General features: G+C 41.3%; 1 protein-coding gene across 3 annotated transcripts in view; it reads right to left on the reverse strand.

Annotated features, from left to right (window-relative positions):
* The window catches only part of DENND2B (DENN domain containing 2B), a 173296-nt gene that overhangs the window by 147065 nt on the left and 13936 nt on the right, over positions 1–12295 (reverse strand). The window contains exon 2 of one of the 3 annotated variants that reach the window (XM_054724618.1): positions 3036–3159. The gene's annotated coding sequence lies outside the window, so the exon portion shown is untranslated. Of the gene's footprint in view, positions 1–2834; positions 2857–3035; positions 3182–12295 lie in introns of those variants that run through there. The other 2 variants (XM_008151058.3, XM_054724619.1) reach the window with 2 other exon arrangements.

Here is a 12295-nt window from a genome sequence, read left to right on the forward strand (position 1 = left end):
GAGTCCATTATCTGTCAAGAATCAAAGGGCTTGGCTATAAACTTGGGTATTCAACTAGCTTGTAAGATCCCTAGCTGTATATATGAACAACACAATTAACTGGTAAGAAATGTGGAGGGGTAGGAAGGGTTTTCTCATCTCTAAACCCTCACTTTCATAGCCCTTCCAAATTCCCAAAGGCATCCACCCTATTGTTTCTCCATAACAAAACAATGAAATAAATGTACTTTTTATCTTAATTATTAAGAAAGGTAATCTCAATTCATTTCTACCTTACCAGTACCAAGTTTTTCTTTAATTTAGCATTTTTAAGAAACAAGGGAATTTGGAGAAGAAGGGAGCACCTCAATTTAAATCTTTAGGGCAGAGGCCCTGGTTTGAAGCTCAACTTTTCCACTTAGTAAAGGCTCTTAAGCAAATTATAACATTGATTGTCCCAGGGGTCCCTGGGTAAGTCATGAGAGAAAAGAACTTGCACCAAAGCATTGTGAAACATGTGGGGAACATAAAGGACAAACCACTAGTTGTGTGGCTCCATATACACATTCCATTTCAGTGTTCGCCTGGTCATATCCAGCTCTTTGCTGATCCCCAGTAGCCCTACGGTCAGTGTGACTAGTTCTCATCCCAAGACCCAAGCTACTGAAAGTTAAATAGGGCAGGAATTTAAACATTCAGATATCTTGGCTACATTCACTTTTTTTTTTTAACCTCCTAATTAGGAATTACATCTTACCTGTGATGAGTCTGTCACATTCCTGAACACAGGTGTCACATTAATCTTCTAAAAACACAGTTTTCCCCATCATTCCTTTTCTCCAAAATCTTTAAAAGCTAGACAATGTGTGTAGGATAAAGTTCCAGAATTCAAGCTGACCACGGTCTGCCTCCACCGAACCTCCCACTACCCATTGTGGAAGGACAAGCTTTGGAGTCAGACAACCGGGGAGTTGGAATTCCAGCTCTACCACTTACTACTTGTGTGATCTTAAGCAGGTCACTTATCTTTCTGATCTCCTTTAAAACAAGAATTCCCTCTCTTTAAAACAAGAATAACAATGCCTACTTCACAACACTGAAAGATGAAAGAGAGAGCATGGCATGTGGCACAGAGTAGATGCTCAGTAAGCTCCAATCCAAATGGTCTGCTCTCTCTTCTCTTGAAAACTCTCCCCAGCAACTCTCTGCTTGTTTCTGAACCACACTGGGCTTCAAGGCCTAAAGGAAATTCATTCTCTTCTATGAAGCCACCCTGGCTCATAAGTGTTTTCTCCTCTGAGCTTTTCTAATCTCAAACTGTTATTTTTCTCTTATGTGTCATTCTTCTTTCCCAAATGAGTCCACAAACCCAAGAGCAAAATTTTTACTACATATCAAGCCAATCACAATCTAAGTGTGCAATAAAAAAATACTTTGGCCCTGGCCAGTTTTGCTCAGTTAGCCCTCGGGCCAAAGAGTCACAAGTTTGGTTCCCGGTAGAGGGCATGATTCCCGGCACATAACTGGGTTGTGGGTCCTCCCCTTGCCGTGCGGGAGGCACCTGATTGATGTGTCTTTCTCACAGTGGTGTTTCTCTCTCTCTCCCTTTCCCTTCCACTCTCTCTAAAAATCAATGGAAAAAAATATCCTGGGGTGAGGATTCACACACACACACACACACACACACACACACACACACACACACACAAATACTTTGAAGACAGCGTTGTCTCAGAGCTGTCTATCAAGGGTGCAGAAAGCCTGTACTTCACTCCATGCATTCAACCGCCTCTTCTTGAGCTCTTGCTTTGCACTGTCCTTAATTCAGCATGGAAGACAGACTATGAGCAATTTGGTCTCCATCTCTGATTAGCTTTCTGGAACCTAGATTATTTCTGATCCTTTAGAATCCCCTACTCCTGAAGAATCCCATCAATGAAGGGATTCACCTTCTGAGAATATTACTTAGGAGAGAAACAAATAATGCAATCTAGGGTTTTAACCTTGTGGTCCTGTCCTAAGATAGCCAGCTGAAATGTGTGCGTGTACAAGATAGCTCCAAACAGTCCGGGAGATGGGAGAGTGACCTCTTCACCCTTCCCAAGACCCTGCTGTCCAAACGGCAGAAACACCTGCATGGGGATACAAGCAAAAGCTGGACTTGGGCAGCCACAAGGCAAATTCTCTCACTTAGTGAAGAAGTTGTTTTATTCAAGTAATATGAACCACGTTCATTTAAAGATCTCAGGAAATGCAATAATCTCTTTAGAAACACTTGAAAATGTTCAGTCTCTTGAACTCTACTAAATTACTAAATTCTTGGATAAGGTAGCATAAACGTTGGCTGAAGTGTGTTCCCTTAGTCTTGGGTCACTTTTAAAAAAAGATAGCTTTAATACTTAAGAAGAGGAGCAAAAAAGGAAAGGTAATCATTCCCAATAAACACAGTTTAATTTGTTTAGAGTACAAAGTTAATTTTCCTTTGTTTGAGTTCCGTGTGTGTGTGTGTGTGTGTGTGTGTGTGTGTGTGTGTGTGTGTTCTTTACAGAGCCTGCATTCAAGCTACTACAGCCACTGCAGAGCAGCTTGGGCATGTCCAGGGGACAAGGCGGCTTGTCCACTTCTAGGGCCGCCCCGATTGTAGCCATCTCTTGCACACCACAGCTCTGCACTTCCCCAAACCGCTGTCTGGATGTTCCCCACCCCCAACCGCAGTCCCAGCAGGCGGGAAGGCAGAGCCAGCCCCGACCTCCCGGAGGGCAGTCCCCTCCAGCCCCGACGAGCTCCCACCCGTCCAGCTCCTCGGTGCCTACAGCGTCCCCCCAGAGTGTGGGCGCCGGGATGCTAACACTCACAGAACTGGAACACCGCCGGGGGGCAAGGAGTAGTGAATAGCGGGAAACCGGCTGGGACCGCAGCGGCAGGGAGGGCAGAGCCGGCACCGGCACCTTCTGGACCGCCACCCGCCTTGAGCAAGGGCACTGGGGCGAGCAGGCAACCTCCCGGCCGGCTGGCAGGAAAAGCCAAGGGGGACGGCGGGGGGCGAGCGCACTTACCTCCGCGCTCCCCAGCGAGGCTGGGCGCTCGCACCAACTGGGAGCTCGACTGGAGCCGCGCACCCGGAGGAGGAGCTGATCCTGGAGGGCGGGCGGGTGGCCGGCAGGCATCCGCACCGCTGGGCTGCAGGGAGAAAGGGAGGGAGAGCAGATTTGAGTGGAGGGGGCGTGGAGGAGGTGTGCCTCCACCCCAGACAGAGAGGGTGGGCTGCTGGAGCCGGCGGAGGGGTGTGTTCCGAGGCTACAAGAAAACCGCGCTCAGAGTGCGCGAGGGGCGGGCCGCATGGGGGTGGGGGGAAGAAGACCTAGGAATAGGGAAGATGGGGGCTGAGGGTGGGCAGGATAAGGAGTTGGCCCTCAAACTGAAAGGTTCTCATCTCGGCACCCTCCAACTAAGAATTGTCTGGGTCTGGAGCAAAGCACAAGGGGGTCTAAAACTTTATGTCATTTTCTCATACACACGTGACCCCCCTGTAGTCCAGATGGTTTCAATCACTGGAGGAAAAAAGCGGCTCTGCTGGTATGCATGAAAAGCCGGAGCTGAGAGTCTGGGAAAAGCTGCCTGGACCTGCCTCCAAAAAAACCGATGAGATCTTTCCGTTCTCCCAGTCCTCGGCCTGGGGGAGCCCTGCAAAACCCAGAGACACTAAAAGCTCCGTCTGGTGCTGCGGTGGTAGCACAGGAACTCGGAAAGCTCTGGGGTTCCAAGGAGTCTGGGGTGAACCGAAAGTTCCAAGGGCATTCTGAGAATGTGTTTTAAATACTCCATTAGCTCGCAAAACCAGAAACTAGAAACGGGTGTCATTAAATAATAAGCAATAAAATACCTCACAGCAGTGAGACTCTGTGATTTATTAGTGGACTTCTGAAAGAAAATTTTAACCCAATATGACAGTCCACTTGGAAAAGAATAATACAAGTCACTTAAAATCTAAACTCATACATACTTAGTGGGATATTAGGAAGCCATATAACCCAATTTCTTCTCCCATAAATCACTATAAATAGAACCTGATATTGAAATGCATGAAATTGACTTTCACAAACCTACTTACATTTTGAAGGAACAAATGTGTATGAACATAAACGGGCCCTAAGGCCAAGACATGTTTAAAAGCCCAAGCCAGTTCAATTGTCACATATCCTAAGGAGGTGTTTACTCAGCTGCAGGGCAAGCATCAAAAACCATGGGGACGCCCTAGCTGGTTTGGCTCAGTGGGTAGAGCTTCCGCCTGCACACTGAAGGGTTCGGGGTTCAATTCCACATGTACCTCGGTTGCAGGCTCATCCCCGGGTGCCTATGGAAGGCAACCAATCGATGTGTCTATCTTACATCCATGTTTCTCTCTCTCTAGTCTCTCCCCCTCCCTTCCACTATCTCTAAAAATCAATGGAAAAATATCCATGATTTAAAAAAAAAAATCATGGGGAGTTTAAGATACATCCTGGAAATAATTTAACTTGTTTACGATAGAACAGAAATAGTGGCAAGAACCAAACTGATAAAGCCCATTGTTCCTTTGCCAAAAAAAGTATATTAACATGAATTACCAGTATTAACTCAATAATATTGAGGCCGGAGGGTGTTTGGCCTTTTTTAGAAGACCTTACATACAGTGTGACACAGTGATCTGTGTGAAAAATAAATCAATTCTTAGTAAAGTGAATTGGTCTACATTAAGAAAACCCAAAATTTCAGTTGATGTTGAGGCACACTGGAAAACGCAGGAGACAACTTGAAACTAGGCAAATTAGAGTAAGTTTTACTTCAAATTCAAAATCCAGCAGTGAGTTTCTACCCTGGTTCATCGACGTGCTTAAACCCTTCAGGAGACAGAGGCCATATTTGGATGGACTTAGCCTTCTCCAATCTTCTCCAACCTCGGTTTTGGGTGATACTGCCCTCCACATGCAACTAGAGAGCTCATGTACCAGACTCCTTGGGGGACAGGAGCCACAGAATCTAAAACTTCAGGCAAATTCCACCGGCAGCTCCCTACGCTCTGTAAGGAGATCCTTAAATTTCCCACTTCCAAAGCTATTAAAATTTCTACTATTAAAGTCCTGATTTTCTTGTGAGTGGTATCTGTAAAGAAAGCCAACTCAACAGAAAGCATCAAAATTGTCTGTGTTCAGACCCAGGATAGTAATTGTTTTTATCTCTGGCAGCAAAAATAAGATATAAATAGTTCTTTTTGTTTGCCAATTCCAATGCAAATTATGCATGGAACTTTTTAATTCCTAAGAAAAAACTTAATTAGATCTGCTCTTTCAGAAAGAAAATTAACATCCCTTAAGTTTGCTAAATATAGTTTTGAGTCTAAATTCCACTGTCAGTATTAATCTTAATACTAGCCAAAGATTTATGAGACACTGACATCTGAAATATTTTAACACTATTGCAAATGGTGCTAATTTAATAATTTGCATTAACCTAATGTCCACATCACTTGACAAATAAAGCCAACGATATATAAAGTACTAAGGGAGATGTAAGCTCTATGAGGACAGGAACCAGCTCTATCTTGCTAATAATCACATCTATGTGCCCAGCACAATTTTCATCCTATATAATAAAAGGCTAATATGCAAATTGTCCCCTCAACCAGGAGTTCAACTGGGAGTTCGACGGGTGGGATCCAGCTGGCCCACCCTGATAGGGCCTATCAAGCTGGCCAGGGGGTAGGGGCCAAGGGCAGATTGGTGGGCCTGCCCTGCCCCCCCCCATCAGGGTGGGAGAGGCAATTGGGGGTGGGACCAGCCCACCAACTGCCTTCGGCCCCTCCCCCTGGCCAGCCCTGCCCCCAATCGCCCTTCCCCCATGGGGGCGCAGGGCAGGCCCACCAAATGCCTGTGGCTCCTCTCCCCGGCCGACCTGATAAGTCCGATCCGGGTAAGCCAGCCAGACCCCACCCATGCACGAATTCATGCACCAGGCCTCTAGTCATGAAATAGTTGCACAAAAAATATATGCTGTCTGATACTGCCCCTAGGGCAATGGAAGCTAAAGAGAAAATAAACAAATGGGACTACATCAAAATAAAAAGCTTTTTTATAGCAAAAGAAACTATCAACAAAACAACAAGTAAGCCCACTGCATGGGAGAACATATTTGCAAATGGCATCACGGATAAAGGTTTAATCTCCAACATCTACAGGCAGCTTATACAACTTAATAAAAGGAAGATAAATGATCCAATAAAAAAATGGGCAACGGACCTAAATAGAATCTTTCCCAAAGAAGACAGAAGGAAGGCCAAGAGACACGTGAAAACATGCTCAAAGTCACTAATTATCCGAGAGATGCAAATCAAAACAACAATGCAGTACCATCTCACACCTGTCAGAATGGCTATCATCAACAAATCAACAAACGACAAGTGTTGGCGAGGATGCGGAGAAAAAGGAACCCTTGTGCACTGCTGGTGGGAATGCAGACTGGTGCAGCCACTGTGGAGAACAGTATGGAGTTTCCTCAAAAAACTGAAAATGGAACTCCCATTTGACCCAGTAATCCCACTCCTAGGAATATATCCTAAGAAACTGGGAACACCAATAAGAAAGGATATATGCACCCCTATGTTCATAGCAGCACAATTTACAATAGCTAAGATCTGGAAACAGCCAAGGTGCCCATCAGCAGATGACTGGATCAGAAAACTATGGTACATCTACACAATGGAATATTATGCTGCCATAAAAAAAGGAATTCTTACCATTTGCAGCAACCTGGATGGAATTGGAGAACATTATGTTGAGTGAAATAAGCCAGTCAATGAAAGAAAAATACCACATGATCTCACTCATTTATGGAAAATAAAGAACATTATAAACTTGAACAAAAAGATAGATACAGAGGCAGTAAAGCATCAAACAGTCTGTCAAATTACAGCAGGAAGGTTAGGGAGAGGTGGGGAAGATAAGAGATCAATCAAAGGACTTGTATGCATGCATATAAACATAACCAATGGACGCAAAACTCTGGGGGGTGAGGGCATGTATGGGAGTGGGGGGGGGCAATGGTAAGATATGTACACATATAATACCTTAATAAAAAAATTGGGAAAAATAATATATGCTGTCTGAGTAAATGAAAAATAAAAACACTCCCCATAAAGTTACAATCCTATGGAAGCAAGTGACTTGTAAACAATAGGATGAACTAACAGCTTTAGCAAGGATACTGGCAACAACAAAGAGGAAGGGGTAATTAGCATTAGCTGGCTTTGGACTTTAATCACAATATATATTGAGACATGCAGAGATTGCTTATAGGAGGAATTTGGTATATTTAGTGCTAAATTTAGGGATCTCAGAGATACACTTTCCCATGTCCCATTATGCAGTCCCCTCAACACAGAGCCAAGACAAGATTTGAGCATAAACATCCTGGCTCTAATTTGGACAGCATGAATACTGTTCCTTTCATCCTCCCTCATACGTCTCCTCCACCCCCAAGCCATTTCCTCTGTACTGTCTTCTGTCAGTCTAAGGAGAGTTTCCTAATCTTTGGAAGCAGTAGCTTTGGTTCTCTTTGTGTGGAGAAGTGCAATATACTCTGATTACTCGGGTAATATTCCATACAGATGCCAGGCAACACATCTTATAGCTAAGGGTCTGTTTAATATTTTAACTGTGTGGGACTTACAATTCAACTGTTTTGTTACATACCAGAATAGCACTTGACATCACAGAAATGGGCTTTACTTCCTATTGCTATTTTAAATCCTGCACTTAAGATTGGTGAGTAGTTTGGGTTTTCTGGTTCATGGATTTCCCTTTGTATGTTTCTCTGAAGGACAAAGGGGTTAAGATGTTCAAAGAAGTCTTTCAGGTTTGCAGGTCTTGTACTCCTGGAGCAGTTATTTCCTCCTAACGTAATGTTATATGTGGTTATTAAAGGGGCTTATTTATGCCTGATGATGCAAACAATAAGGTTTCTCTAAGGCAGGCAACAGGAAGAGATTGTGTGCCCAGATGACCTTTAAGTTTCCTAGATTGTGCTTTTCCACATATCAGGTCTTTTAAAAACTTTTAACAAAAACAGTATGTTTTGTTTAAACAGCTAAACATAAATGCTAAAGACTGAAATCATCCTAAGACGTTTTTAAAAAATAATTATTAATCACTAATCCATAACTTCAACAAGTACTATTTAACCCAATCCTGCTTTGCATTCCCCCTGCATTTGAGTAGAACCTCATTTCTAAAGCACCACGTATTTGAAGTTTTTCCATAATAAGCTTTAAGACTTTGGGCCAGTTTTGACATAAAACACTCTGAAATAGTTATCAGGAGTGCAAAGGGATGAGTTTGTCACTCCTTTTGCCTTTTTAGTTGCCTCTTTTCCAAGCCCTCAAAAGGCAAATGGGGTTTACATTCACACAGATGAAACTAAGTCAGTTGTATGAGTCCTTGTAATTCGTTTTTATCGTCAGTAAAGCATATGTACTAGGTACATCACTAGTTCCTAACTCCTAGTTCAGAATCATCTAAGAAGCGTGTCAGAAATACAGATTTTGGCCCAGTTCCAGACCCACTAAATTGGAATCTCCAAGATTAAGAAACACTAGACTAAATTTATTCTATTATCTTTACTTTGTCAGTTCTACATATGGTGATTTTCCCTTAGAGGAAGGCCCCACGATTGCCACACACTCACACAGGCTTCCCATAAGGGATCAAGCAGATATACATGAGTTGAAATATAATGTAGTTCTTTCCTTCATAATAACCAATTTACCTGGGCACAGCTACGTTTATAGCCTACCTCTGAAAGAAATAAGACCTTAAACTGAATGTTTTTTTAAAATGTCCTACTAAAGTTTAAACAAAGTTTAATAAGGTATTAAAATAGATCATTGAGGAATCAGCAAGGTTTTGTTATATAAACATAATAGCACTAATAGGCCGCTCAAACTAAATGTCTATCTTTTGTAGTCTAATAAAATAATCCATAACTGCCTAATTGTTATATTGTGTTATTCCTATAGTCCAGTGGTCGGCAAACTCATTAGTCAACAGAGCCAAATATCAACAGTACAACAATTGAAATGTCTTTTGAGAGTCAAATTTTTTAAACTTAAACTTCTTCTAACGTCACTTCTTCAAAATAGACTCACCCAGGCCGTGGTATTTTGTGGAAGAGCCACACTCAAGGGGCCAAAGAGCTGCATGTGGCTCGCGAGCCGCGGTTTGCCGACCACTGCTATAGTCTATTAAAAGATCTTATGTTCTATTAAAAGCTACTTAATTTTAAAAATCTGCAGGGGTCAAAAGTATAGAACCCAAAATGTGTGTGCACAAATATTTGACATCGTGACTTAAAAAAACATAGAGCCCGGCCGGTGTGGTCAGTGGTTGAGCACCGATGTATGAACCAGAAGGTGACAGTTTGATTCCCACTCAGGGCACATGCCCGGGTTGTGGGTTTGATCCCCAGTAGGCGGCGTGCAAGAGGCCTGAAGAGACGGGAACTGGAGAGCAAGAGTGGGAAGGAAGACTTCCTTTTCTCTGTATGTTCTTATACGCTTCAGGCAATCACTGTGGTTTCTTGTATATTCTTCCAGAGATGTTCAATGGAATGTAAAATTATTATCGACCTCGATGGGGAGATTGTGGGGACGAGAAGAGATAAACCAAAGAATTTATAGGACATGGGCAATAGGGTGGTGAAGACCTCTGTGTGTGTGTGTGTGTATGTTTGGGGGGCGGTTAGAAGCTTGGAGGAGGGGGAGAAAGGGAGAGAATTGGAGACACCTGTAATACTATCAACAATAAGAATATATATATTAATAAATAAATAAATACAAAGAAAAATTATGTATGTGCACATAATGCATTTTTGGAAGGAGAGATCTGTAGTCTGTAACAAAATCTCAAAGGTGTTCATTATCTTAAAAAAGGTAAGCATCACCATTCTAGAGCAAGGCTAAGGGTTCTCTACCCCCAGTCCTTTGGTAAGCTTAGCAGAATTGCAACCTTGTCTGCTTTTGAGTATTACCATGCATCATTCCAGACTACAAAATAGCGTCAGTAAGCAATGTTGGTTAACTGTGCATGTGGTTATAAATACCACATCTGTTTGTAAATAACTTTCTAATTTTTATGTTTTTCCCTCAAACAATCCCTCCAGTGAATAGTCCCTTCTGTTACTGTTTTGACTGACTGACAATGAAAACCTGCAGAAAATTTCTGGCACATATCTATATATACATCAAGACAGTAGATGTCTTTCTCTCACGACCTGAAAATGTTCTATTGGTATAAAAAAGATTTTATTTATATCTAAACAGAATTTAAGGGGCAAAAATTATTTAATACTCCTGGTCGATGTAACTAACACAAATTATAGAGTTATTAATAAACATCCTGCCCTAGCCGGTTTGGCTCAGTGGATAGAGTGTCCAACCACAGACTGTAGGGTCGCATGTTCGATTCCAGTCCAGGGCACATACCTCGGTTGCAGGCTCAATCCCTGGCCTGGTCCGGGAGTGTGCAGGAGGCAAACAATCAATGTGTCTCTCTCACATCAATATTTCTCTCTGTGTCTCTCCCCCTCCCTTCCACTCTCTCTAAAATTCAATGGAAAAATATCCTCAGGTGAGGATTAACAATAAAATAAATAAATAAACATCTAAATGCGGAGAAAAAAGGACCTTAATGCACTGCTGGTGGGAATGCAGACTGTTGCAGCCACTGTGGAAAACAGTATGGAGTTTCCACAAAAAATAAAAAATGGAACTCCCATTTGACCCAGCAATCCCACTTCTAGGAATATATCCCAAGAAATCAGAAACACCAACCAGAAAGGACATACTAGTATGCACCCCTATGTTCATTGCAGTACAATTTACAATAGCTAAGATTTGGAAACAACCTAAGTGCCCATCAGCAGATGAGTGGATTAAAAAACTGCAGAACAGCTACACAGTGAAATACTATGCTGCTGTAAAAAAGAAGGAATGCTTACCATTTGCAACAACATGGATGGACCTGGAGAGCATTATGCTAACTAAAATAAGCCAGTTGGAGAAAGATAAATATCACATGATCTCACTCATTTGTAGAATAAAATGAACAACATAAACTGATGAACAAAAATAGAACCAGAGAAAAAAATATTTTGGAAAATAACAGAAGTAATCCTGTTATTTGCAGATTTTTAATATTTCCTACAACTTTTATAATATTATACTATGTTAGTGCAGTTTTGGTAATATTATTACATTTAAAATCTTTTTTCTTGAAATATTAATGTATATTGCATAAAATATTATATTTAAAATAGTTTTTCTTGAAATATTGTTTATTGCATGTAAGTGGCAAATTATTTTGTATCTACAATCTGATAATAGATTTATTTTGTATATTGTAAAAAATAAATAAACATCATAGAGCCATACCCTTTAAGATAAACATTAATTTTGTCAGGATGGTAAATCTCATTTGGATTTCAGTGATTGTAAAATATTATAATTGCATTTTAACAAAATCATAAATGTTAGTTTTAAAAGATAACTGCTTAACTTATTCCCTTTTTCATAGTAGAATATATTCCTTGCCTGAATATCATGTAATGAGTGCCTTTCACTCTCCCCTGCCAAAGTGCATAAAAGATACAATACATAAAATCAAGGTTCTTTTTCTATAACCAGCTTTAAAAAGGTTCAGTCTGACCTATGTTCATTTATTTTATTGCTCTGTAATGTTGTTGTTTGGGAGGGGGAGGTTATTCCAAATACCAGTCTATTTTCTATTTATTTAAGGAAAGTACTTGACTGATGATGCTGGGCGGGTTGGACCTGGGAGAAAATGAGATGCCAGGTGCTCTTTAAATGGATAGGAGACAAGAGCAGACTCAGAAAAGCTAAGCCTGGAAGGTCTCCTCACCTGTTCATCTTGCTGAACAGTCCTTTTTCCTTCTCTCGTGGGCTTGAAGATAATTTTAGATTGGAAGAACTTAAAGTCTAAAAATTTACTGATTTGAAACTGGTTACCAATCATTATTCCAGTGGTATCAATCTTAGATCTAATCAAACATCTCTAGATTAAAGAATGATTTACCCCTCATGACTAAGTTTACTGAATTTTGTTCAAGCATCTCTGAAATAATAATTATGGGAATTAATGTCTTCTAGTCATTTTCTAGATTGATTGCAAAAACAAAAAATGAACCTATAGCAAGCAAATGAGGAAGGTACATATAAACAAGTCAGAATAAAATAGGTGGTATAAAAGAAATAAAGAGGAAATATAGG

The sequence above is a fragment of the Eptesicus fuscus genome, chromosome 13, assembly GCF_027574615.1.
Source record: "Eptesicus fuscus isolate TK198812 chromosome 13, DD_ASM_mEF_20220401, whole genome shotgun sequence".
In the NCBI taxonomy this organism is placed as follows: Eukaryota; Metazoa; Chordata; class Mammalia; order Chiroptera; family Vespertilionidae; genus Eptesicus; species Eptesicus fuscus.